Here is a 27,295-nt window from a genome sequence, read left to right on the forward strand (position 1 = left end):
TCTCCTCTCCTCGAAGGGAAGGGGGAGAAAAGGAGAGAAATGAAAAGAGGCGGGGGGCTTAAGTTCATGCTTCGTATAACGCCGAACACCTAGACACACTGGGTGTTCCACTTTTTGACCGAGGGAAAAGAATTAATTTCATTAGGAGGAGGGGAGGGGAGGGACAATGCGGTATCGCGGGGATGAAAAACGATGAATAACCAGCCTGGGTGTGTGTGTGTGTGTGTGTGTGTGTGTATACGGGGAGAGAGAATATTATTTTTCCATGAAAAAAATATAATTCCGGTGGATGCGGGTTTCCAATTCGGCCGAAGCTGAAATGGATTTCACGCTTTGGCGTGTGTCACGCTGCCCCGAGACCCGCTGTTAGGTGTTAAAATGTTAAAGTAATAAAGAATTTATGGGGGATTCCCGCCCACCCCGTTATTGGAACACGCAGTTTTCATATTTCACGGCTCGTGGCCTCGCGTGTGTTTCATCGATATCGATTAAAAGTAGCGGTGGTGTTTTGCGACGACGAGGGTGGGGGTGAAAAGTTCGGACGAAAGGTGTCGAACGAAACGTCTCGAAGCTTAAATTTTCAACGACACTTCCCGTCCGGGGCGGGGAAAGAGAGAAGGAAGGAATATATTACGGAAATCTTTCCCCCCTTTTTGGACGTATTCCTCGGGCGGAGGGGGAGGAATTTTCATCACACGCGAAACTTGTAATATTCTAAATCGAAATATCCTAGTGGGGGAGGAGGGGGATGCACACGAGCATGATGTTTCTCCTTTCGGCGTTTCGAAGCTGAACGCTCTCGCTGCTCAATTTGTATGTTAATTCGCGAGTGTTTGTCGGGCAGCGGTCCGCTTAATAATGTCATGTTTATTCAGCGATGATATCGCTGGGGGCGCTAAGGCGCTCCACGCACTCGCAATCGGTGTCGCAGGCTACTCACACGCATCGCGTGAACGAGTGAAAAAAGGGAAAAGGAGATGGTGGCGCAACCATCCCTTCCAAGACCGTCCCGTTTTGAAAAATTGCCGTCTCTCGTCGTCCAAGAATACTTTTCCCAACCGTGAGTTTTTTCGAGTTGAACGCGAGATCGTAAGAAAGGGAGACCTTTAAAGTTTCGTTTTCGAATCGACAGATTTTCAACGGTGAAATTGTCGGCTTTGCCAGGATAGACACACGCGCTGCTCCATCCCCGCGAACAATCCTGCGCGCGCGCGTTCGACCAATCCCAAAGCATTCCGATCCCTTTTTTTTTTTATGCCTGAACGTAAACCCTCCCCTCTCCCCTCTGATCTAGAGCAGAGCCAATGAACTCTATCCGGCGCATCGGCCTTACCAATCTACTTCCCTCGCGGCTATCAAAGCGGCATCCTTTCTCTCGTGCATCGCCTGCTACTCCTGTACACGCGGCTAGGTGGGTAGGTAGGTACTCGAGCGAGTAGAATTACCCCTACGGGGGTGCATCGGGCTTCTGGTTCCGCGGGCTTCATCCGTTCGCCACCCTCGAATCTCTCCAACCTAAATCGTTCCTTCTCCATCCCCCTACCCTTTAAAATTCTTTTTAGCTTTATCGCCGTCGATATTACCCTGCCTCTGCTTTATTACTCGTGATAAAGGAGGGGAGGGGGTGGATTCGAGATATCCAATGTTTACCGTTCCTTGCCCGAATTTATTTATTCCCGGATTTATTTATTTATTTATTTATTTATCTATCTATTTTCGTTTATCTCTGTACGTAGGCTCAGGGGAGGGTGCGTTTTTGGGAAAAATTTTTCGGCCAAGGCGAAAAAGAGTAAAATAAATGAATAAATAAAAATCGTGGGTTAAGATTAAGTTTTTTATCGGTATATTGGAAAATATACAGGGATGGGCGAGATATTGGATATTTGGAGGGATAATCGAAGGGGAAATAAATTCGGTCGGTCGCTTGTTCTATTAATAAATTCTATTAATTCGTATCGCATCGATCCCGAATTTTGTTGATATTTCAGAGATTTCTGTGGAACACGGTGTAATATGTTTATTTATAGAGAAACGATGGCCGCGGTTTGATTAATGCAAACTGGCGCGAATAATATTAATTTCCAAATAGCTGTGATGATATTACCAACGAATAGACGAATTAAAATAATTGATGAATAACTATCGATCGATATTTATCACGACAATAAAGTTGTTTCTTCGTCGTTATTCGAGAAATCGGACTTTTTCCTCCTTCTCGAATTATATACAAATTTCGTATATCGATTCGATAACCCCTCCTTCCCGTGCGTGTTCATTTTGAAGATCGCGTCACACCCCGTTTCATCCGAGGTGAAATTCAGGCCACCGTGTAACAGGATCGAATCATTGATCAATATTCGATGTATGTTCGATTTGACACTAACGAGCAAAAGACCCTCCTTAGGGCGACGTGTAGCGATCAACCGTGAACGTGGGTCGCTGTCGTTCCGTACAGTGTAACGAGACACGTTGATTTGTTCCATCGGTGAATCGGCAATTTCTCAGAAAATATTTCTCGATCGGATTGTCGTAAATGTCGTTCCATCGCCTTGATATCTCCCGTTCCGATGAAATATTAAACCCAAGTACGCCTAAGATAATTCTTCGTTTCCGATTCTCTCGTCGCCACCTTGTTCCCTCTTTATCGACCGCGGATAACCGATCGGCACGGCTCCGCTTGGCTACTCGTGTCGTAAAGCTGTTCATTAGACTAACTCGAGTTGGATGTACGTAAAGACACGGATGGAGCGAGTCGTTTCCTTTTTATCCCCTTCTTTCATCCGTATCCCCCTCATCGTCGTCACCTAAAAGGAAACGAGCTCCTGCTCTCGCGGTTTAAGGCGAGAAATCCTTGATTAGTTCACCAGACCCACCCTTTCCCTCGCCCATACCTTTCTCTTCGAGGGAGAGATACGATCTTCTCGCGAATTTCTCAAGTATCACGTTTCCTTTCGTTCCGAGACCTGATCCTTTGATTCACGGCCAGCCTTCTCAGGGGGGAGGAAGCTGCGTATTACCTACAATACGCGCGAAACGGAGACTTAATTACGACTTTTCTCCTAAGAATCGTCGATGCGTAATTTTCTTTTCTTCCCCCTTCTTTCGATAACCCTAAACAAGTTCGACGGGGGTTCGAAGCTCGACCATAGTCGATTTCAATTCGACACCGACGACGCTCACCCTGTTGTACGCCATCCACCACGAGGCGCGCCCGTTATTCCTATCCGCCGGAGATTTCAATAGAAAGTTGTAGGATATTCACGGTGGCGGCGAGTGGCAAAAGCCTTTGGTGTCGGTGAAAGTCAAACTGGTAACGTCTGGGGACCATTGTACGGCGTTCCTAGCTACCGACAGCCAGAATACCGACTCTCATACTCGAGCGGGGAGAGGAGGCGGACGACGCCGCATTGTACGGAATCTTGGGCGAAGGATTGGGCGATGAGATGTAAGGAGGTAAAAGGGGATCCAGTCATAACCGAGATTAGAGTTCGCCCACATGCTCTCGCGCAAAGGGGCAACGGCCGTTATCGCCATTTCGATATTGTCGTCCACCACCGTCTCCCTCCCTCCCGTTATTAATCATCCCATCCCTTTCATCTCGACGGGGTTAATTACCGCGGACGATTCCTTTCGGCTCGACATTTTTCAAGAACGCGTCGTTCTGATCCGATTCTTTCGAAACAGGGGAGGGAGAAAAGAGGGCCCGTCGATCGACAGGCAGGGGGCGCGGGTGCTGAGCCATAAGGATACGCAATCAAGTCCAAAGTAAGCGAGTTAATTTAGGTGGAGTGTGCACTCTAGCCGCGAAACTTGTTCCATACTCGACGCCGGGGAGAGATACTCCCCGTCGTTGGGGAAGTTGCACCATCGAGATGTTACCACGCTCATGAGGGTAAGTGTGAGAGAAATCGTGAAGGGGAGGGAGAGGGGAGATGAGATACGGGAGATCCGTCCCTATCTCCCTCTCTCTCTGTCATCTTTCCCTTATGCCGGTGGATACCTTAGCAAGGCTGGTGGTTCCCTCCGCAAGGCGACAGGGAGTGCCAAGATGCCTCGAAACTACGCTTCACCTTACCCTCCCCCCCTGCTCAGTCTCTACTACCACCAACCACCACCACCGTCCTTCGTCCCGCCCTTCCTCCAACTATCGTACCAGTAACTAGCAGTGCCTGTAATAGCGTCGCGCTTCCTCCGTAAAGTGACGTCTTTCGAAACCCAATTCAGGAACCGAGTCGCGTCTAATGGGGCTCCGATATTACGAGAGTAGCGCGGCACACTGATTTCTTGGATACTCCTATGCCCTCCCCTTCTGTCGCGTATGTTGCAACGTAAGTTTCGCGAAGAAATTTCGCATCCCTTACGAGCGAGAGAGAGAGAGAGAGAATTAGAGAGGAGATGGGTTTACGTTATGGGTTTAATATTCGATTCGTCGCTTCTAGAAAATTGGAAGATCGTGGTTCGTCATTTCGGTTTGAATTTTATTCGCGATAATAATACTTGATGGCGACTATTGAACGATAAATATTATTTCCTCCGACACGGTCCAAGTTTCGAAGCTACGAATTCGTTTTATTAGATAATTTTCACTACGACGTGGGACGAATCTTTCTCGGACGGTCGGATCTCGGAGTTGATTCGACGGTACAATTTCGTTGGAATATATTTAATTTGATTAGGAAATGCGATCGTTCGCGTTGATCGTTTACCGATTAAATATCGCTATTCGTTTTGTGTTTCAGGTAAGTGGAGAACAGAACTCGATTACGACGAGCCGACAACGACAAGTAAGACATCTTGCGACTCGAATAAATTTGTATTACGGGTTGAAATCATATACCGCGCTGCAACAAATATCATCGCGCAACAGGAATATTTTAATTTTAATTAACGATACACTCGCTCGTTGATATCAATTCGATATCAAATTCGTTTTTTTTCCTTTTTTTTTTTTTTTAATTTCCTACATAACATAATTTCCGAATCAACCTCTATTTCAATTTTCTGGCGCGTAAGAACGCGAGCGATGAAAACAAACAAATGGAAAAAAAAAATAAAAATAAAAATAAAAATATTCGAAACAGGGAACGAAATAAAACCGAAACTATATTATACACGGAAAATATAATTCATATCTTAATTGAAATTTCCTGATTGAACTTTGCCAAATAATCGACCGACCACCTCCTCCTCCTCCTTTTTTTCTTTCTTCTTTTCTTTTTTTTCTTTTTTTAATAGCTACATCCAATTATCGTATTTTCGTGTCGTCGACGGGGACGCCGTTCGTTCCTGGTAAAAGTGCAAGTTCATTAATTACCGGAGGGGGAGAGCCGTGCAAGAATTTCGTCCACGTTTCCGGTCACACGTTCACGTGACTCGGCGATCGCTTCATCCATTATCCCCGGGACAAATTTGTTTTCCGATACGAACGCAGATAGCGGCACCGTAGCGCAAACGAATCGTACGAACGGCCGCGCGATCGTAAAGCAGTCGCGAAATGACTTGCGAATTAATGAACCCCTCCACCCTCCGGCAACTTGTTTCAGATAACATCCGCGCACGCGTAACGCGTTCCGGTTGGTCGATCATCGTTAAACAGTGGTCACGAAACGTCACGAAAGCGCGTTCGAATATCGCGCCTCCGCTCTCTCTTGTGTTTCTTCCTTTCGGTAATATACAATAATCCCAACAGTGAGAGGGGGAAACTTAGAACTAGAAAATTGTATCCTCGAGTGCACGAATCGTGAACGCGCGCCCCTCGGAAACTCGTTACCCCGCCCGGGAATTGAGGATACGATTATTAAGTGAGAACTGGCATAGACGATTATGCGGTCTACGCGATAATGGCTGGTTGAATGGGCTTCATTAAGACGCTGTACGAGTGGCTGGCATGCCAGGCAGGTGTGCGCGCGCCAGCTCGTGCCTTCTTACGCCCTTGGTTGTTGCGCGCGTGAGGGCGGCGGTGGAAAATCGCGACGGCGGAGCAGACGCTGGTTCGTAGGCTTCCATGAATGTTTAACCGCTCCATCCTCTTCCGCGGGATCAGAGGTAACCCGCGCCAGCTGCACGCAGCACGAGGGGTAACGAGATTACAACGTCAGCAGCGGGGGTGTTGCGACTAACCTTTTCGCGCGTGTCAAAACCGATAGCGCACCGATGGAGCTGGATCAATGGAGCGGGTCGGCGCATCGACGGGACGGATTAAGGGAATCGAGAGCTAGGAAAAATCACTGTCCAATACGAGAAATGCCTGGACGAGAAACCGATTGCCCGTCCGTGAGCGTATTACTGGGTAAATTTAATCGACGAAATCTTCTCTTAAATGAACTTGTCTCGTCCCCTCTGTTATTAGAATTAGAATTCTTTTCCGTTCCTCTTGCAGGAAAAGGATCGCGAATGAAATGAAATATAATCGGTACGGTATAAAACGATACTTTCCCCGTTTTTTTGTAACTTTTGATCGTTACTTGTCACCCGAGCGACAACGTAGGGAAACAAAAGGAAAAGGCGGAGGGGAGGGGAAGGGAGTGCTTTTAACCCCGGCGATTAAAGATTCAAATAAACATTTGCGAACGATAGCCGGCCGGCTATAATTACAAGTGGACAAGAATAAAGGGCCGCCGTGTGCTTGCTCGCAATATCGTGCTCCAAAGGACGTCCATATTTCAATATGCGAAGGACGGGGTGGGGAGACTTTTAAAAAGCAATTCACTTTAAGCACCCTCCTCCTCCTCCTCCTCCTCCCTCCGTGCACGTGAATGCGAACGTGAAAAAAAAGGGCAAGTGTATGCCACTGTAGACCACGGAGAGTTGGTCCACGGAGTTGCGGGGGAGGAGGGGAATTGTACGCGCGCACATACATACGCGCGCCACGTGGAAAGATGAAAACGTAAGAGAATAGGCAGAGAGAGGAGCAGTTGCATACAGAGGTAAAACTCCGCCCCGCAGGAGGCACTTTAGCGGCGCATCACTTATGCATCGTGCGGCCCTCAACTTACAAAGCGATCCCCCGAGATTTCTGCCAACTGCCGCTTTTAGCTACGCCGACGGAAGAACAAGCTGTTCTGAATTATGTTATCTGTATATGCAGGGAAACCCCCACCTTTCGCTGCACCTCCCTCCAGCTGCACCTGTTGAACCGTGTGCTCTAATGACGCGGGGTCATGGAAAATGACGAACGCGGGGGAGGATTCTTTAAATGAACGACGAAAAATGCGTACAATTGGATCGGATATGAAGGAAATCCTTTTTCAAATTGTGAAACTAAACAATCGATTCGATCGACGAGATGGAGAAGGTACGTTCGTCAATCCTGATGCACGTTAGGATTTTGATCGATATTTCCAATCGGGCCAAATAGTCGGATCTTTTTTTTTTTTTTTTTTTTTTATAGATACGACCTTAACAGATTTCAGTCAATCTTCAATGTCCACGCGTCGCTCAGCTTCACAGCTTTGTCACATCGATTTATTTAACCATCGATTTTCCCCGACTTTCGTCGATATTTGCCGAATCTGTCAAATGTAAATCGAAAATTATTTCCTCGAATAATATGCAGGGAGCGGGTGACAGAGATTGAAAATCATAAGAAACTTGTAGAATTTTATTAAAAATCGTTTCGAAATTTCCTCCATGTTTGTGACTCTCCATTAATTACTTCCTATTGACCTATTTATTGGATATTAATATTATTGAATCACCAAGAAATTATCCTTCGAATTAGAATTTTAACGCTAAAGAAAAGATTCTCATTAGAAAAATTTTCTATAAACGCTTTGCTTCCCAACCCCATCAACAACCTAGCAGTTTCCTCTTCCCAAGGCTAAGTGGACAGGGCAAAGTTTCCCCGCGGCATTCTTAGCCCAGGGATTCCTAAACACGAGCGATCCCCAAGCGCATGGGAATGCTGGACGTATTTTCGTAGATGACGAAACGACCTCCCCACCGACTATTTCGGCGGGAGTAATTTCGAAATTGAAGCCAAACTCGGCGGCGTCGGCAAGCAAGCGGACAAGCGAGGCAAAACCGACCAGGCTCGAGGAGCAAGATGGCTAGCAGGCTTGGGCGGGCGAGTAAACTCTAACTCGATCCACGGCGGTTTAGCAAGTTTAACCAGGGGCCATCAACGGCTTCGTTGCGGAAACCGTCGCTTTGGGCCTGGCCTGGAAAAGCGACGTCGCGAGCCTGAAAAAGGAGAAGGGAGAAAGCGGTTAAATATATTCCGAGGATACGAGAGTTCGATCGAGTTTGTTGCACGTAATGTAATATGACACACAAGCATTCTGATTTCTAATCAACTTTCGAGCGAATTAGTCCGATTTTTGGTGAAAAATCCTTTGCATTTAAATGGATTGACGTTATTGAGGGAATATATATAGAAACAGAACATGGATTGCGTAATTCTAAAATGATTCTCTACGTTAAGCTGTGATCAGGAAGATCACGGCGTTGCTCTCTCCGAGTGTTGCTCGTTCATCGATCTCGATGAAGAAAAGAAGAGGAGCTACAGGTGAAGAGAGAGAAGAATAGAGGAAAAGAGAGAGAGAGAGGGGAGGGAGGTGGATACTTTTATTACCTCGAGGATATAATATGAAGAAAAGAGGTTAACATTCCATAAAGTAGACGCGGCGAAGAGACAGAAGCAATTTCACCGTACCGTTGTTAAATTCATACATCCATCTGTGGGTGTATAAAAGCGAGACGGGAAATGTAGGAAGCATTTTTCTAGCAATGGCGGCCGTATAAGAGAAGAGGGGTATGATTGAACTGTAATGATGCCGCTTTCACAAAGAATGGAGAGAGAAGTGCGGAAAGTAGGAACAGAATAAAATTTCAAACCGACTGTCGAAGATAATAAAAGGAACGAACAACAACCGGTGGGAAAGGAGGGGAGAAAAGGGAAAAAATGGTATCCGACTCGTCAATACCGGCTTGACACTGCGAGGGGGAGTAACGCGTAAAGTCTGAAATTTACTGCTTTGCGCTATTCCTTGTAAATGAACGAAAGAAAGAATTACATTACATCTCTTACTCTTCTAATTCTCTCGTTCTTTCGTATAACTTCATTTCTGCACGAATTTGTAAGAGAATCTAATTCAATTTCTCTGCTCAAATTTTTTTAATACGATTATAAATTTTCATTGAAAATGCGTTTCATTTTTCGATTCGTAATAAAAAAAGAAGAGAGAGAGAAAAATTTGATAAATTTATACGAGAGCATTACGTTCTCTATTTATCTTTGTACGTTTGTATCTTCGTATTTGCCATCCTCTTTGACAGGGGATAGCAAAATAAGGCTATAGCCCGTCTTTGTCGCATAAAGATCTTCCTCCGCGCACGGAGGAAGATTTGTGTGGTTATATAAGTAGTGAATTCTGTTTCCTCTTTACAGCTTCTACTTACCAGCACTTAGAAAATGTTCACCGAGTACACTTTGTGTACACCCGTACGCTTTCCGAACCTCTTTACTCTTTTCGAAGCTGGTCTCTGAGAGTGGTTTCGAGCGACGTCTTCCGTCCCTTCGAACAAATTCAATTTACCAACCTCGACAACCATTGTCGTTATCTGCCACCCACCGTTGTTTCGCAACGTCCGATCCTCATCGATGATTTTTTTAAGAAAATCGCCTTCCCTAATTTTCCTAATTTTTACGAACTTTCTTTCGACGGAAATTTAACGAGTTGTCTTCCTGTCTACAATTACAATCGACTCGATCGTAGTCCATTTTTCCAACAAAAAGAAAAAAAACGAATAAATAAATAAATAAATGATATATATATATATACCTCCTTCTTTTCCTCAAAACGCAGAAGCAGAAATGCTTAATTGGAGGATTTGTCCCGATGTTTACGTAAAACGGTTCGTAATCTGCAAGCTTTCCATAGCAACCTGTAGCTCTGGGGGGGTGAACGGTAGCGTGTCTGCTGTACTTCGGGGTAGTGAGTGCCCCTCGAGCCTCCTTCCAACACGCAACACTCAGCTTAATGAGAAGAGAGACCTAGCCCATACCCTGTCTAATCTCGAGCCACTTTGAAACGACCCGACGTTCAGTGTTGCTCAGGTACACGGCGGACCTCTAAGACGTTCCCACATTATGTACCCCGTCTTATTCCCTCCACATACGTGCATACCATTAAGAAATTGCAGGGGCTCTTATACTCGTACTACGATGCACGGCCCGCGCTTTTAAAAGCACTTGAATTTCCCTTCACCTTTGTACCCTTCACCGGGGGAGACTGCAATTTTTTGAAAAGCCCCTTTCTTACCCCGTAGATATATCCAACCAAAGTAGTGCGTAATTAAGTCCTCTAGAGAATGGACCGTTACAAGACACGATCCTTTCGACTTATATTCGATTAAAAGTTCTCGATTCTTAATCGGCATTAGAAATCGACGTCTAAATGCATTCGTAATCTTTTATCTCACATTCGCGAGATATTACGATCGACAGCGAGGATTTAAGTCGTTTCATTGTCGCGCAAGACAGAGGGGAGGGATTGCTCTATTGATTAGCAATTACCACACGTGGAATCAGGACACAGAGTAGGTAGGCACGGATCGCCGGTTGGTGTATGGACCACTTGTTGGTTCATCGTGCCTCGAATTCGAAGTAAAATCGTAACGCGATCCGCCCTTAGCCTCTTTCGAAATTTCAATTAATTCGAGAATCGTCACACGTGTATTCTTCACGCATAGGATTAGAAGACTCCGCTATTGGACACTTTCTTCGATAAACGATACTCTCTCCCTCTCCTGAATATATAATTATTGGAGGAACAAACGAAAAGACGAGTCGCTCTTTTCGGAGGAGGCAATTTATCGAACGTTTCCCGATCGACGGGAGTTGTGGATAAGACGGGGAGGGGTCCATCCCGAAGGAGCGCTCTCCGCGAATGCAACAGGCGATATGAAACTAAGTACTTACGTAGTAGGCCTACGGTGTGTGTATGTAGACCTATCCAAACCTCTTTCTCGCCCTCCCTCGCGTCTGCTCGGCCTCGTTCGGTGTTAGCAACTGGTGGTTGCACCGGCGTGCCGTGCCAGCGAGACCGCTTGCATCGTTTCGTTCCGTTTGTTCTCAAATAGAGAGAAAATCCGGGAGGATAAGGGTGCCGGTCTTGGCTACGGTCCAACCTGCTCTTCTAAAAACCTCCGACCACCGCGCCGGGGCTTGTGACTCTTTCTTCTCTCTCTCCTCGGCCTCCTCCCTTAAGGAGGTTTCCCTACCTCCGATCGAGGACCTTACCATACGTTCCATCCGAGGGACGATAGCGAGGTAACGTGGATTTCAAGATTTTAAGGGTTGGAATGGAAACCTTCCATCTCGGAATTTTCGGGGGATTCGGGGATTTGTGTTATTCATCGATCGAACTATTATCAAGATTCATTTTTAGAATGACGAGAATCGGGTAACGACGCGATAATTCTGAGGCTAATGCTGAAGGATGTTCGCGTTGGAGAACGATAGATAAGATGGAAGCATCTGGAACCCTCTGGAAATAGCCCTATTAAAGTAAATCAAGCGTTCCTTGATACCGGCACGATGGAACGCGGGTGGAATAAAACACGAGCTGTTTCTTCGCCGATAAAATCCGGAAAACAGAGCAGAGGGACGGATATCCTCGGATACGAGCTTTGTACACCCGTTGGCGCGCAGTAATTCTCCTCCGGAACGGAAAGGAAGAGAGAGAGAGAGAGAGAGAGAGTGGTATGGTCCATGGTTTCGAGGATCATAGGCAGAAGGGACTACGAGTCCCGGGCCACCTCTTATCCTGGAAAAGGCTTCCGGTGCACATGCATAAATAAAAGGGATCCTTGTAAGGACCATCCGCGGTCGGCCGCTTCGCTGCTATCCTACGGATCCGCGTTGAACGCGAGGGCCAAGTCAGACCGACATTAATAATGCACCAGCTGTAAGAACACCCTAAATATCCTCGATCAGCCATTACGGTTCCCAGAGGAAACCAAATGGCGTATCACTGTCCTATTGTCCCCGCCGGTCTCGCTTTCGTCTTCGATCTATTATATACATCGATGGATCTTTCACCCGTTTTCTTTTTTTCCTTTTCCCCTATTTTCACAAGAGAAGTATAACTCGCGCATTTATTATCATATCGTGGAATAAGATGAATTTGAGTCTTGTCCAGAGTTTAGGATAGAAGCGCGAGCGAGTCGATTATTAAAAATTATCTTTTCTTTGCACGATCATATCTCGGGAACCAAAAGTCGAATAGGGATAAATAAAAGTACGTTTTAAAGAGTATAGTTTCGCCTTTCCAACGATCTTTCGTCGATTGCAAATGATTACGTTCGGAGCTGCTTTCGAATTTAAAGAGTTCCAAGGTACATTGCGATAACTCGGCTGAGTGGAAGTGAAAGGTCCGACAAGAACGGAGAGTGAACGATTAAAAATTACCTTCAGGAACCGAAAGTCGAATCGGTTTGGATCTATCCGGGACTATCTTCCGATTTTTAAAAAGATTCTTAAATTATACGTATAAATATTTTTCTAAAAGTATGATTTATCTCGAGCCCTAGCTAATATTTCTCGACCTGAGAAGAGAAATTACATTGTACTTAAATGTACAAGTCGGACTGACGCATATACGTTGAAAAGGGAAGCCATGGTGTAAGTAAATTAGAATGTCCACCGCTTTTAATGTTACTCGAGTCAATTTTAAACGTCTCGGAGGAAATTTTGTAGGCAACTGGTCGACACGACGACGTTTCTGCAGAAATCTCTATTTACCGGACAGATTACTCGGTAGCGTTGCGAACAACAGCAGTATTGTTGATCCGCCTTTGCTACTTACTTCTGCTTGTTTTACCCGCTTCAGCCTAGCCTTCCGCTCGATACCAACACCGCTATCGAGCAACAATACTCTCTCTCTTTCTTCTTCGGAATCTATACGAAATATCTCGACGATACACACACTTTTGATCACGCGTTGCGAATATTAACAGAATTTTTCTTATTCAGAGGGGAAAAGCCATCCTCTAATTTATTCTTCCCCCGTAAGCTTTCTGGATTTCAGTTTTCAGCGTTGTACGTCCCTTTATGCGGAGCCCCGGGGAAAATATCTTTGCGTACATTATCATAAAAAAATATTATGCGAGCTTATCCGACGATAAAAAAGGAATTTTACTAGACGCCGTGTAAACAGTGTGAGCCATACTTTTGCCCTTACCTTGCCACGGCGAATCTCCATCTCCGAGTATCGCTCGTACGGTTCCAGTTTCACGATCGCGAGATTTTCACTTCTGTGCCCCTCGATCGCAAATCGCTACTCCCTCCCTCCTGGATGGATAAATGGAAAATTCCAAAATGACTTTTCACGAACGCGACCTCGTTCTGGCAACAAGTCCGCTTATTCTTCTTCGATCAAGAGAGATAATTCTAAATTTAATACTAAATACCTCGAGATACTTTCCTCCCTTCCCGTTACGAAATTATTAACTTGTCACCGTGGCCAAGTAACATTCTCGACAACTCCATTACTTTGTTATAATGAAAAATCTTATATATATATATATTTTTTAATTTCAAGCTTTATTTTCGCTAGAACGACATGAAAAAGTAAAGAGTAATCCGAAAGTAAACGGTAATCTTTAAAACTTTTGCCGTGATACGGGAATAAAGTAAAGACATCAGAATTTTACCGGTATTTTCCTTTTTTTTTTTACACGCAGTTTTCACTTTACACGCTCATAAGAAATTCAGCACTGGAGGCGTAACATTCCGCTCGCCGTGAACGTCGACGTAGGCAAGTGGACGCGTAAACGTTGCGACGTAATATCGCGCGCGTAGAGGGAGGGATCGAGGATGGATGCGGGTTAAAAGTCTCGGGGAGCAGTTACTCATATCCGATTGAATTATTAACCGATCGATATTGCCAACCGACGTATCGGCGGCCGCAAAGAAGCGCCTCGTAGAAAGTTGGCTGGATTATTAAATTCCTTAAGACCCTATTGCGAATACCTATTCATGAATCGATACATTCGCTGAATATCTCGCCACCCTTTTGGGAAAAACAAAACGCCTCCGAAACGTATATGGCGTACACATCTCTCCTCCCATTTTTCGCGTTCGATCGATTAAAATTTTCGATGGAGAAAACGTCTTTAAGGGACCATCCTCGTTGAAAGCTTTCTTTTTACATTTTTTCCTCTAGATATTCTGGGCGAGTGTCGATAGTCGCGGAAAGTTGCGCCCAACAAATTACACGCCGCGATCTTTTCTAGTGGGTCTCTCCACCCTTCCCACTTTCCACGCACTCAATAGTCGTTCCATTGTCACCGAGGGTGACGCTCTGATGGAAAACGCCCCAGGGAAAGAGGGAGGGAAAGTTTCGAGAAGCGAACTCCTCGAGTGAAAACACGTGGAAAGGATACGACGTAATCTATGCGAGTTTCGATAGTTTTGAATCGTTGAAAAATTTCTCCCTTTTTTCCCTATATTTCATGCATCGTATATACGTATATATATATAAATTGACGAAAAGAAAAAAGAGGAGACAAGTAACGATTCCTGCCAGTCTCTATCCCGTCTCTTGTAACTCGATTGCGAGTATAAAATATCGAATAAATGTACCCGGGGCGGTGTTCCACCGATGCAGTTAAGGAAAAAGAGATTACCATCTCGAATCCCGTGGAGAAAGAAATATAACAGGGAGCGGAGAGGGACACGAGAGCCCTTCTCAAACAGGTTGGCAAACCTTGGATACCGTACACCGTCGGTTTCCTCCCGTAGCAATAAGAAGTATTGCTACTCCAGTTCTTCTAACTGATCTCGAGCTTATTACTTCCACGGAAAAGTGGAACAGGATTCTAAGAGACGTTTAGGAAGGAGAGACGGGCGAAAAACGATAAAATGTCTACAATACCTTGCCGTTTATCTCCCTCCGTTCTTCGAGGGAGCGATTTCGAGGGATTGATTTCCAAGAAATTCGTAAATGCTAAGCAGGCGAAACGAGCCCCGACGTGAAATATTTAAGATAAATTTGTATTCCTCCGGGAGGGGAAGGAAAATCGATCGGGGCTAAATTCTTCGTCTTTGAATAATTATCTCATTACGCGATCTCACCTCCAAGGAATTATACGTTACAGTCGATGCCACGTATTCGAGATTGGTCACGATCGTTCAATATTTTCTTATTCGCACGGTGGATCCTAGGCTGCCACGTTCGAGAACGAGGTTGATTCCGTTTAAAAATATATTTGGACGTCAAACAACTCCTCCGTCCAAGATCCCTCCAAGTGATAAGCAAGTGTTTCTCTCCAACGTCGAGAGGCGAGTTCGTGCGTCGAAAAGGACGGATAACGAAGGAATTGCTTTTTTTTTTAACGAAGGGCGTTGAGAGGCGAGGCTGGGCGGAGAAAAATTGGAGGAGGAGAGAAGTTTTGACGATCGAATCGAATGGCCACGGGGAGAAAGACGTCGGAAAGGAGAAATCTATGTAACGAACTTTGGTAAAGAGATTAACAACGTAAACCCTTCCGCCGGCTTTCTCTTTGGCCGGCCGGTCCTCGGGTTAAACTTTAATTACCTACACAATTTAATTTCCTCGAGCGCAACGATCCATGGATAAATTGGACGAAATTTTGTTTATATCATACGTATCGTGCGTCTCACCAAACGATCTCTACCCGTCCAATGTATACGAAGTGATACGAAGATGACACGAATGAAACGATTTCGAAAATTTAATCGAGATTTTCGCTTCTCTCTCTCTCTCTTATTTCTTTGTTTCTTCTTTACAAGATTTAATTAAAACCGCGTAAAGAATAACGTTGTCACCAATTCGACGCGTATATCTCGCGTTAGATTCGGTGAAACGGTCGAAATAATCTCACCAGTGTTTAATGCATCGCAGCAAATTAATTTCGACGAGTGTTTGCGGGAAGCAGGTACAATTATATAAATTTCGAGCGTGCAATTACAGTAATCGATTAACAAACGTACCATACAACATTGGTTTCCGGAAACGTAAACATAATTCTACACGCGACGGTAGATACTGCGGTGTATATACACGTACATACACGCCTGTATGTACAACGCTTTGTTAATCTTTGATTACATTAGCGAAGCGCTATATACATATATAATACCTATGGTAAATATTAATTATTCGTTCGCTTCGATCGAGAAGAAAGGAAGAAAGGATCTCGCCAATCTTTTGCGACCAAACTATTTTTCCAGCAATAGCAGGGAAAATAATTCACGGATATACACATTAACGAAAAATACGATATTACGTTTCCTATCGAAATCGGAACATCAATTTCCAGATTAACGTATCGAACGAAGGGCCGTTCAAAATCGAAATAGAGAGAGAGAGAGAGAGGTAGAATTCGACTATTCGATCAAACATTCATCGCGTTGCGAGCGACAACTAGGAAAATGAAAATCCGCGAGACCCGTTAACCCGTCGCAAAATCGTCGCGCGCGTGTCGATGACCTCTCCTCCTCCCCCGTCGCGTTAACCTTGATGAAAGCGTCCCTTTAAGCTCGAGGTACACCGTTGATTGTGATATTCACGCACGATTACCACGCTCCAAACTCTCGAATTAACCTCTTTGAACGGGACCCCCCTCCTCCTCCAACCGTCCAAGATATTCGGCTCAAGTTTGCGTCCCGATAATGGAATCCTTGCTGCGGCCGGGCGGCTGGTCACGGGTTGTAAGGTTGGCCGTAAAGGAGGCGGGGGGAGAAAGGCCGCGATACGTTCCATTAAAACTTAAAATTAATTCCGTTGAACGTTGGTGGAACGTTGGTGGTGACGCGCGGCATCAACGACCCTCCCTCCCTCGGCCAACTTCGTATCCGATCCAACTACGATACAAATTCGCCCTAAAACCCAGCGGCGTCGGAGTATCGCGTTGGCCGCCCCTGTCCTCGTGCCGTGGCGGGCCGCAAGGCGGCGCGACGGTCGCCGCTGTCGAGCGCCTACACCGCGGACTGTATAAGAGGGATGTAACAATGCAATTACGCGTCGCATAAGCCGTCGACGAAATTACGCTTTAATCCACGGAGCACGACCGATTATACGCCACTCTCTCCTTTCCTTTCCTTCCGCTCTCCACCTTTCTTCCATTCCGGCCCGAGGAATTCTCCGAAAATTCCCTTTGGACGCGCTCCCCCCCTCCTCCTCTCCCCCTGACGAGGCGTTCCGTTCCGTTCCGTTCCGTTCCGTTGCCCCGCGAATTTTCGCGGAGCCTGTCCGTCGCGCGCACAATCGTATCCAACGGAACGGAGTAATGCCGTAACAAAGCTAATTCGTCGTCGTTACAGGGCGCCGCCCGCGATTTCGCCGCGGGCGTTGAAACTACGGTAAAAGGGACTCCACCACCGTCCTCCCCGCCCCGCCGTGCGTGCCGCGTATCGCTCTCGCCGAAAGAGAATGCGAGCCAAGCCCACGGGGAGGGCGAGGGAGGGAAGAGAGCCAGGGCTAGGTGAACTAGGGTGGTATCCGGCTTTGAAATTGCAACGGGCTTAACTCGAAAACAAGCGCTGTGATTTGTTCCGCGGGTACGTTCCGAGGCTGGAGAATTGCCAGCCTTTTTTCCCTTTCTTTTTTCCTTTTTTTTTTCTCCCCCCTCCTCTGCCTGGTAGCGAAATATGTTTCCAAGATCCACGGGAAAGGCAATCACTCGGCTCGCGCTTCGTGCGTCACTTCGTGCGTTTATTATTTTTTCCCCGCGTAATCGCGTAAATCCAGGGGGAAAATTTTCTGTCGATTCGATCTTTTCTTTATACGCGTTGTATATAAATTTCGCGTTTTACGTGTCTCGTGAAAAAGTTTCGATTAGCGGAGGGGGAGGTCGCTTTTCAAGAATTTCGAGCCACCGCTTCGACGATATCGACGGCTGAACGATCAAACGACCCCCCCTCTCTCTCCCGTCAGTAGTTAATCACGCCTGTAATGAATTCGACTGAACGAATTATATTCGAAGCGTTATGAATACTCGAGCCGAAGGTATGTAACCGGAAAATGTGTACGCAGCTAGGCGCTTGCTAATACGTCTATTCAAATCTGCTTTTAATATCGGATTAGCGATACAAACGGAACTTTGAAACGGAAGCGGGAGGGAGGGTGGAACGTGTAAAACGTAAAATCAAAATGTATCATTTTTGATATTGCGGGGGTTGGACAAAGGCGGGCTTAAAATTATTTTAAAACGGGGAGACAAAGGGGCGCGTAATTACAACGTGAAATTTGACAAAGTTAATTAGAATGAAAATCAAAACTCTTTCGCGGCCCTTTTTATTAAAAATATATATATATATATATCCTTTCCTCCTCTCTCCTCCTCCGTAATTCTCGCCCGTGTAATTAATTTCGCCGTCACGATTTTTCTCTTTCGAGGAAACCGAGAACCGGGAATTAACGCATTTGCGATTTCGTGGAAAATTTTAAAAATCGAAGTTGCAGGAAATCGAGGGAACTCGCTTCATCGCGACAAAACATGGGGGAAATATTAATCCGATATCAAAGTTGGAAAGAAATTCGCGACGCGTAATTTATTCGTGGATAACGACGTTTCGAAAGAATTAAATATTGTAGGAGGATCGTTATCCGCGATATTAACATCGAGTTAACGTCGAATCGTCCGAAGACACGGAACATTATATATGTAAAGGGATGAAACGGGCATGATCGAGCCACCCCGCTACTAAATTCCACATGCAAAATCCATTACCGCGTGAATATTTTACGCCCTCCGTTAAATATTTGCCGGGGAGCGTGCAGCAACTTAATCGTTGCATCTTCCCTTCTTTGCATTTCCGAAATTACGAGACAACGGGTTGCCATCGATTCCTTCCTATTTTCATAATATGACCAATTCCCGTATTCGCAATTAGTGGCAGATAACCAGACACCCTCTCTCGCCGCTTTGCGCGATCGGCCTCCTCAACGGGAGCAACGTTCACGGGCCGCGCGACACAATGGCCCGTATACAGGACAGGTGCTAAACAGTTAAAACGTCGGCCGCACGAGGCTGACCGCCCGACCAAATGAATAATAGATCGACCGAGCATACGGCGATAACTCGTGTCACCGACAAATTCGAGGATAATCCGCTCCCTCTTCCCGCTCATTTATTTGGGGTTTATTTATTTCGGGAGAATTTTCATTCGGAACTCAATTCTCGAGATTTTTAATCGATCCGCCTTGGAAATAAGGTTTATCGTAAAAATACGAAGCCCTTGTCGACACACGTTAAATTCGAGAAACGTTAATCAATGGACATTGCCACATATCGCAGCAATATGTTTGGCCAATATATCAGGGAATTTGATTGACAATCCGTTAAACAATAGCGCAACAATACGGGGATGAATATAACGAAATAAATTAAAAAATTCGGTTCGCTTTTCGTACATTTCGTTATTTCTATTGTTATCGAATCGAGTTTTTAGTTGGTTTATTTTTTCGATTCCAAGTAATAAAAACTATCCATAACAAATTAAAACTAGAGATTTGTATTTTAACGGGATAGCATCAATGATTACATTTTCTGTACGATCTGTTGTTTAAAAAAAAAAAAAAAGAAATAAACTTTTTTATTTCGGAAAAATAATTTAAACGATCCTCTTTATTCTCCTTCTCGCGATATATATATATATATATCGATTTCTTTGAATGTAAAGAATGTAAAATTGACTTTGATAAACGTGTTCGTAAAAATGATTAAGAAAAAAAATACACGAATGAAAAATTAACGTTTAACGAGAACGGTGATAGCTCGATTAAAATGGTACGGCAATAAAAGTGAGGGGGGAGGGGAAAAAAAGAGAAAAAAAAAATCTCGCGGAATCGCTTCCTCTATTTATTAGCCCAATTCACCGATATACTTGGTGGAACGAAATTATTTCTAAAAGTCGTGTCATCACATTTCGAATGAATGTTAACGCGAACGTACTTTAGCGCGAGTTACTCTAATGGAAGTGGTTTCCAACGGCCATGATGACTTGGCCGAGCTCGTATACCTATGATTTAGTTAACCTCGTAATCATAAAATTCTACATTTATGACGACGTCTACAAGCCTAGTGGAAATCTCCCCCCCTCTCTCTCTCTATTATTTTTTGATACGACCATAAAACGTGGAACGTGTGGAAAGATTATAGCACGCGCTAATAGGAGGGATGTTTAGTCGGACGGTTATCGAACTTTTGCAATTTACGTTCAAATTACGTAAAAAAAAAAAAAATGAAATTTGGAATTCGAAATTTTTAATTTCGAACGATGCGATTAAGAAACGAAACGTTCACGTTCCCTGAAATAGAGAGAATTTAATTATAATATTCGCAACAATTACGATCCCCGATTAATCGCAAATTAATTCCGGTGTATTAAACTTCACACGAGCGTTAAATTTATCGACAGACGGGACTAATTATACTTGCAAAATCAACTTTCTCTTCCTCGACGAGGAAAGAGAACGAAAGGGAAGAAGAAGAAGAAGAAAAAAATCTCTCGCGACAAATCTCGTTACGTTTAATAAAGTGTTTGATAGTGCTTAGGAAATTAGGAACTGGGCGAAAATCGAGTAGCGGGGACCCCCCTTCCACTCGGGCAACAATTAAAACAACGATAGAGAAACGCCTCGTCTCGCTTAACTCTCTCCTCGACGTTCCTCGTAACGATACCTCGAGGCAAAGTTGCCTCGAATCGTTTATAGGTTAATCCGATAGATCGGCGTTCGTATTCCATTATAAATATATAAAGCTTCCTTCCTTTGAAATTGAAGGTACGGGATATTCTCGAATCCCATAGAGAGAAAGAGAGAGAGTAATACTTATAACGAACCGCCAGACACTTTTAAAGAAAATGGAAAATTCTTCCTCGGACTGTTCGATACGAAATAATTAGAAAAAAGGAAATTTCTCTGACGATCTCTGACGATTCCCTCCGAGGAAAAAAGAAAAAAATTTGCTCCGATCGATATTCATCCAATTTCGAAGGAATTATTCTCACGAGTTCGCTCTACCCCGATTCAAAACGACGCGAAGGTTCCAGAAGGATGGCTCGCGTGTACACGCGGGTGACGAGGGAAGCGAGGGTGGTTGCTCTATCACGCGATCGAAAGTAACGATCTCTACGAGTTGGACGTTGTCAGCCAGCCTTCTCCTTCGACCACCACCCTCATTTCTCGCGCTCTGGAAGAAAAGACACGAACCTCCCCCCTCCAACTCCTCCGTTGGGCGCAGCAGCGGGTCCCCTTCGGTCGAATCCTAAGCCCCGCAATCTTCCCTCGAGTCGAAAACTTAATAGCCCGACGCTCGAGCTGTGCGAGTCTTAATCTTTTCCCTATTACTCGCTCTTTTTCTCCGCCTCCTTCTCGTCCATTAAGACGAGGGAGGAAGGATAGGAAGGAGCGATTTCTGCGATGACGCGAACGTTCGAGGCGGATGGAATCGATGGAACTAATATATCCGCGGAATCAGTCACTGCCCGGGTCGAGTTACGTGTGGCGAGCCACCATGGTGCGGTAGCGAACGAAGGGATTGAATCGAGAGCTGCCCTCCTCTCCCACCCTTCGCAAGTATCGCCTTTGCCCCGCTCGGCTATCGCTCATGGCACGCCTCGATGAACGAGACCGTATCCCTCCCTCCTTCCCTCCTTCCTTCCTTCCTTCCTTCCTTCCTTCCTTCCTCCTTTTTTTGAAGAGTAACCGTTTCGGCGGGTTAGCGACGTTGCCGACATATTGGAACGGCGCTGACCGAGTCCAACCTGCCAAATGGTTCCTACGCCGGACCTACGCCACGGCCATCCATCACGTCGTCATTACGGTGGCTGGCTACGCTCGCTCCACCCCTTCCTCCAGTCTGTTTCAGAGTTTCACGCCTCGGCAACGCGAGAAGAAAGCAACCGTTTCTCTTTCCTCCCCTCTCCGTTCTTTATCGAGAAATTTCCCATCGACCCGTCCGTCTCCTGACGATATAAAGCGGCGCCGAATTTTTAGGAAAATCGGGAGGGCGATGCGATAATTGGAGGAGAAAATGGGTGGAAAGTTCTCTTCTCGAGCAACTTTTAATACAGAATACTCGGTCGTACGGGTCAATTTCGTCGAGAATTGGATTTATTTTCGGTAGGGCGAGGATTCTTGGATCCCTGAAAAGCGTGTCGTTCGTACGTGACGAAGGTTCTTCTCCAAGTTTTGCTCCAAGCGAAGCCTCCCTCCTCGAGCCAGAATGTGCCAATCTCGGTACTCCCGTGGGCGTCGGCATCGCGGCGCCTTTCATTTACGCGCCCCCCTCCCTATCGGATGCAAGTGAGCCGTACATACACCTGGAGTTGTGCGCGTCCCCTCCCCCGCAACTGTTGGAACTGTTGTAAGAGAGAAGTATTATTATCCGGGGAAATCTGGCCGCGTCCCCTCGAGATGGCGGATCGGTCACGTTCGGACTGAGCCGGCCATCGATGGAAGGAAGGAAGGAAGGAAACTTTCTCCGTCCGCCTTCTTCCTCCCCTTCGTGACTTCTGCGTTCGAGGGAAAGCCGTTGGCAGGGATGCGCTCCCACGCGTCCGAAGAAAGGCGAAACTTGGCCGTGTTTCGGCCGACCTTATATAAATCGCGGGGGGGAGGTGGAAAGAAGGTGGTGGAGATCGGTATTCCTCCTCGAGCTCGGGCGAAACTCGGGCAAAGTGAACGACCGGACCTGAATATCTTTCGAACGCGCGAAATCCGTGAACCGTTTTATATCTGGAGAGAATTAAACCGCGGATTCGAATCGAATTTTGGCACGAAGATGTGTAATCGAGGAAACGCTTCTTTTATCCTTCGAAACACTGCGAATTCGAATCACTTTCCTTTTTCGTGACGAGCATGCTTCGAATTCCCACTCCAACGATTTCGAGAGGTATGCCGATTCCGCTTAGGAAATCAGGTGATGCTGAAGCTGTTCAAGTGACGAAAACAACTGAGTTTACAATCTGGGAGAAAGGGGGGAGGAGAAGAATTTGTTTGCACGTCGAATATATTCGATAACGATCTCGTGTTCCGTTATTTGTATCGTCGTGAAGGGAAAACAGGTCCCGCGCGATGTAATGAAGAAAATCCATACTCGACGGCTTTGTTTCTCTAATCCGAAGATAACACGGGGGAGGGATGCGTGAGCGAGCGAAATGGAGCGCGTATCGAGATAAACTGGCTCGTATTATTTCCTTAAGAAGTAAAAAAAAAAAAAAAAAGGATCGAACGCGCTATAAAATCTCTCTTCTTCGTCCCTCGAATCGATATCCGATATTCCAACATTGGTGCGAGACGATCGAAGATCCGATCACGATTAATCGGATAAAAATAATAATCTATCTATCCGTCGAATTACAAAGGGAACTTTTTTCCTTTCTCCTTCTCTCCCCTCTCCTAATAATAACAAAAGACGGTCGTAACGTAAGCGGGGTGAAAACAATCGTACGGATGCATTGAATATCGAAATTAACAGTCGAACAACGTCGAAACGAAAGCCGCGGAATAATCGCGAGTGCGGCGTCACAATCAACGAGCTCTATCGTGTCGCATTTGAGAATGACTGATCGAATTATGCGCAGCGACGCGTGCACCCGAGGACCCGTGGCTACGTGACTTATAATAATTAGCGGGAACAATCGTCGTTATTGTGAGACCGTCACCGCCCGTCCTTTTAACGAAAATTCACGTGACCATCGCCCACCAATCGGGACCCCATTTGTTTCGAACCTAGCACGCGTGCGCCGCCCTGATAAAGTTTAGCATTTCGCTTGGACGAACTCCGAACCTTGATTTTCGAAGAAGAAGAAGAAGAAGAATACAATAATCTACAATATACCATAACTATCTGCTAGCAATTAATAAAAGAAGCAATTAATAATTGAAACTCGAAGAAAGGACGTACATTTCGCATCGCGTTCGTTTAAGGGGGAGAGGCGTTTAATGGTAAACGGTCGTATAAATCAAGAGACGGAAGAAAATGCAAATGGGAAACGATAAAAGCTTATTCTCGCGCGTTTGTCAGCTACGTGTTTGCGGTCGATGAGGGAAGGTCTCATAGGGGTGGCGACGGTATTTCTAGATCCAGAGGGGGATGTCGACAGAAGTGTGGTCAGCAGTCACGTTCGTCCTTAATATTACACCCTTAAATCCACGGGCCGCACGCTCGCAATTAAGACGAGCTCACGTACACCGGGCTTTGGGAAAGAGAAAACACAAACTCGCCGAGCTGAGAAATATCGAATCGTCTATAACGCTTCGAGATAAGAATATATATATATGTACAGTTTCATCTTCAACCATAAATACTCGTCGACGAATCTAAAAACGTTTCCAAGCTGAATACCTATGAACCGTGCACAGGTGCACGAGCGTGCATAAGAGGGGCGAGAGGATTCACCGATACAAGATTTTACTAATAAAATCGGAATTTACGATCGCGCGCGCGCGGTGTTATCTAGTTTTCCGAACCGCTACGGCACAAAATGATGCGCCCTCCCCATCCCCCCACATTGTTGCCCGCATTAAGCGTAACGAGAAAGCGCGATAATTGTTTCCAAATGACAACAGCGGCTACACCCAAATGATGGTTTTGAATATCGATGGCCACCCAAGTATATAAACATTCGCACCTGCTCGCCAGAGATACCGCACCGCCCAAATACACGACTTTTCCCTCCGATGGTTTATTAAATTCCCCGTTTACTGCGCGGATTTTAATCCGATATTTCTCGCCTCTCTTCCTTCGCTCGATCAGAACGTCTGAAAATGCCGCGATATTTTCGGTACTCGAATTCGACGGACAGACAGATAGATAGATAGATAGAGAGAGAGAGGATGCTTCATCCGCGTGTAATTATCCGCGTGGAAAGTGCGTTACTTGATCGCAGTCCTGTCTCCGTGGGAATGAAACCAATTACTCCGGTGACCCCCTCCAGGCCGTTACCGTTTCCGCGAGCAACGGGAACGGAAGGAGGAGATAGACAGGACGAAGAGGAAGATCGACCATTCGATTCCACCTTGCATCACTTAATTACGATCGCGTTATACCGATATAAATTATCGAACCGTTCCTCCCCGAAACATGAGAGAGAGAGAGAGAATTGGATGGATCTCGTAGTTGAACGCGCGCAGGGGGACAATGCAAACAGGGTTGGATTAATAATTAGATCGGTATGGTTTGTAAATTTGACGAGGATCAAGTCGGTGTGACCGGAGGGGGGCGATGAGTCAAGATTACGCGCTTGTTTGCTCTCAATTTCGGAGGAGGATTCGCCAAGATATCCGCATCCGCAATTGCGAATATTTAGCTCGCGTCCCCGGGAATTCGATCGTGACCAAGATATCACGATCGAGCGGGGAAAAGAGAGGAGAAAAGAAAGGGTATAATTGATCCTCTTCTTCTCCTCCTCCTTCTCCAGCTCTCTCTTCTGGGTGTTGCACGTTGATACAGAACCACCACCACCACCACCGCCACCATTTTCGGATCGATGTTATCCGCCGGTTCCGGGTGAAGGTTGGCGGAAGGTCGAGGCCTTCTCCCCCATGCGAATCGCGCTCGTTTCAATCCCCGTCCGCGCGGCTCCTCGCCCCCGGGGGTAGAAATGGGAAACCCTCGAAATATCTGGTATCTCTCCCCTTCTCCCTCGGTCGGCCAAGGAGGGAAGAAAGTCACGGGGAGACTTTTCCCAAAAACAGTCTCACGGAAGGAGAGAGGGATGGGGGGAGGGGCGCGATTCCGAAAAACGAGCTGAGCTGGAAGGGAGGGTAGAAATCGACCTGCCTACCGAGATTATTAGAGTCGTTATTTTTCTGGAGAACGTCCTTCCACCAGGCTCCCTCTTCTCCTCGGGTAATAGCTCCTCGCCCCTTCCTACCTCCTAACGTAACTTGTAAATTGTTCTCAGCACGAGTAGGTTGGAGGTCACACGACACGCCGGTGGACGGATATCCGCGAGGAGATCGGAAAGTGGAGATCTTGGTCGTTAATTAATCGACGTCCACCGTGTAAAGAGAGGGAGAGGGGAGCGGTTGTCGGTGGACGGATAAGACGGAGGGAGGGAAGAATAATGCGAGAGGTGAATGGATGACACGGGAGGCGTGAGAAGAGCGACAAAGGGGAAGGGGAGGAAAAAGCGTGCCTGTTCGCGGGCGATAAGCCGACCCATGGAACTGTCTTCTCTCTCAACTTGCTCCTCCTGCTCAACTGCCTTCGCCTTTCCCCGCATAGGTTGAAAAACCTTCGGGATCACCGCGCCTCTCCTCGAATACTTTGCGACTCTGAATGCGGCAGGACTGGATGGCCCAGATTCGCCACAGACCAATCCCGACCGATCCCGCGGGACTTTAATATGAATTGCCTTCTGATAGAGACGCGCCCTCGTGGGACGATACGTCGATACTTTGGATTATCCGCCCGCCGCTTCACCCGACACCTGTATGACGTCTGCTCTCGTGACGCGCCTCACCCCGCCAACATTGAAAATCGCGGCACGAGAGCCTCGAGATTAGATCGCTAAAAGCATTCCTAGCGCGCGACCTAGCCTCTCGATCAAAGTGCATCTTGCTCGCCCCTTTTAAAAGGCCGAGTAATATCGCGCGGATCCACCTTCAACTCCCATCCCCGTTTACGTTTCCTTCCCTCCTCTCTCGTTCGCCGTAAAGTTAAAGAAAGATGACGTAGATACACCCAAGGAGGTCATACGCGATGTATCTTTGATTGGAACGTTTCGAGGCGAAATTCGAATTTCGTGCCAAATTCAATTTCGCGTCTATCTTCGCCCGATTCGTTTCGTTCGTAACCCGCGCGCATTTGCATTTATCCATTTCCATATCGAGCTCGAAATAATAACTTGCGCGATCACTTTTCGTTTCTATTCCATCTCGTCGGGGAAGGGGGAGAATTGGATCAGAAATGGCGGCAAGTAACCCAATTAAATTCGAGAGAATCGACTCTTTTATCGAGGTTATGCAGGAAAAACTGTCCTTGTCCGGAAATGTTGGAGCGCCTGCTCTATCGATGCGATCTTTTCGGCATGCGCAACCTCGTCGGCCGCGATATCCTTTAAGCACCGCCGATACTTACGGAGCTATCTACATATTGCCAAACATATTGAGTTCTAGGGAATGGCCGGAGGCACGCGCGAAACTCCTGAATATTCAAAGAGGTAATGAAGCAAAGTTCGTTTGCGTTAGCTCGAGGCGGCGATATACCTTCGGGTCATCGACTGTTGCCTTATTAACCGAATCGCGAATCGAGTAAATCCATAGAATTTATGGATCTCGCTCACCTCCTCTTCCTCGTCCTACGATTCGTCTCG

The 27,295-nt window shown here is 46.1% G+C and overlaps 1 protein-coding gene and 1 long non-coding RNA gene across 33 annotated transcripts in view; both read left to right on the top strand.

The window, feature by feature from the left end:
• The window catches only part of LOC108003954 (CUGBP Elav-like family member 4), a 540,361-nt gene that overhangs the window by 414,723 nt on the left and 98,343 nt on the right, over positions 1-27,295 (top strand). The gene's annotated exons all lie outside the window — the stretch shown is intronic.
• On the top strand, positions 3,701-9,764 carry LOC133667055 (uncharacterized). The gene is made up of 2 exons (XR_009832157.1): positions 3,701-3,892; positions 4,740-9,764. It is a non-coding gene; the product is annotated as an uncharacterized LOC133667055 (long non-coding RNA).

This window comes from Apis cerana, linkage group LG12, assembly GCF_029169275.1.
Source record: "Apis cerana isolate GH-2021 linkage group LG12, AcerK_1.0, whole genome shotgun sequence".
NCBI lineage: Eukaryota > Metazoa > Arthropoda > Insecta > Hymenoptera > Apidae > Apis > Apis cerana.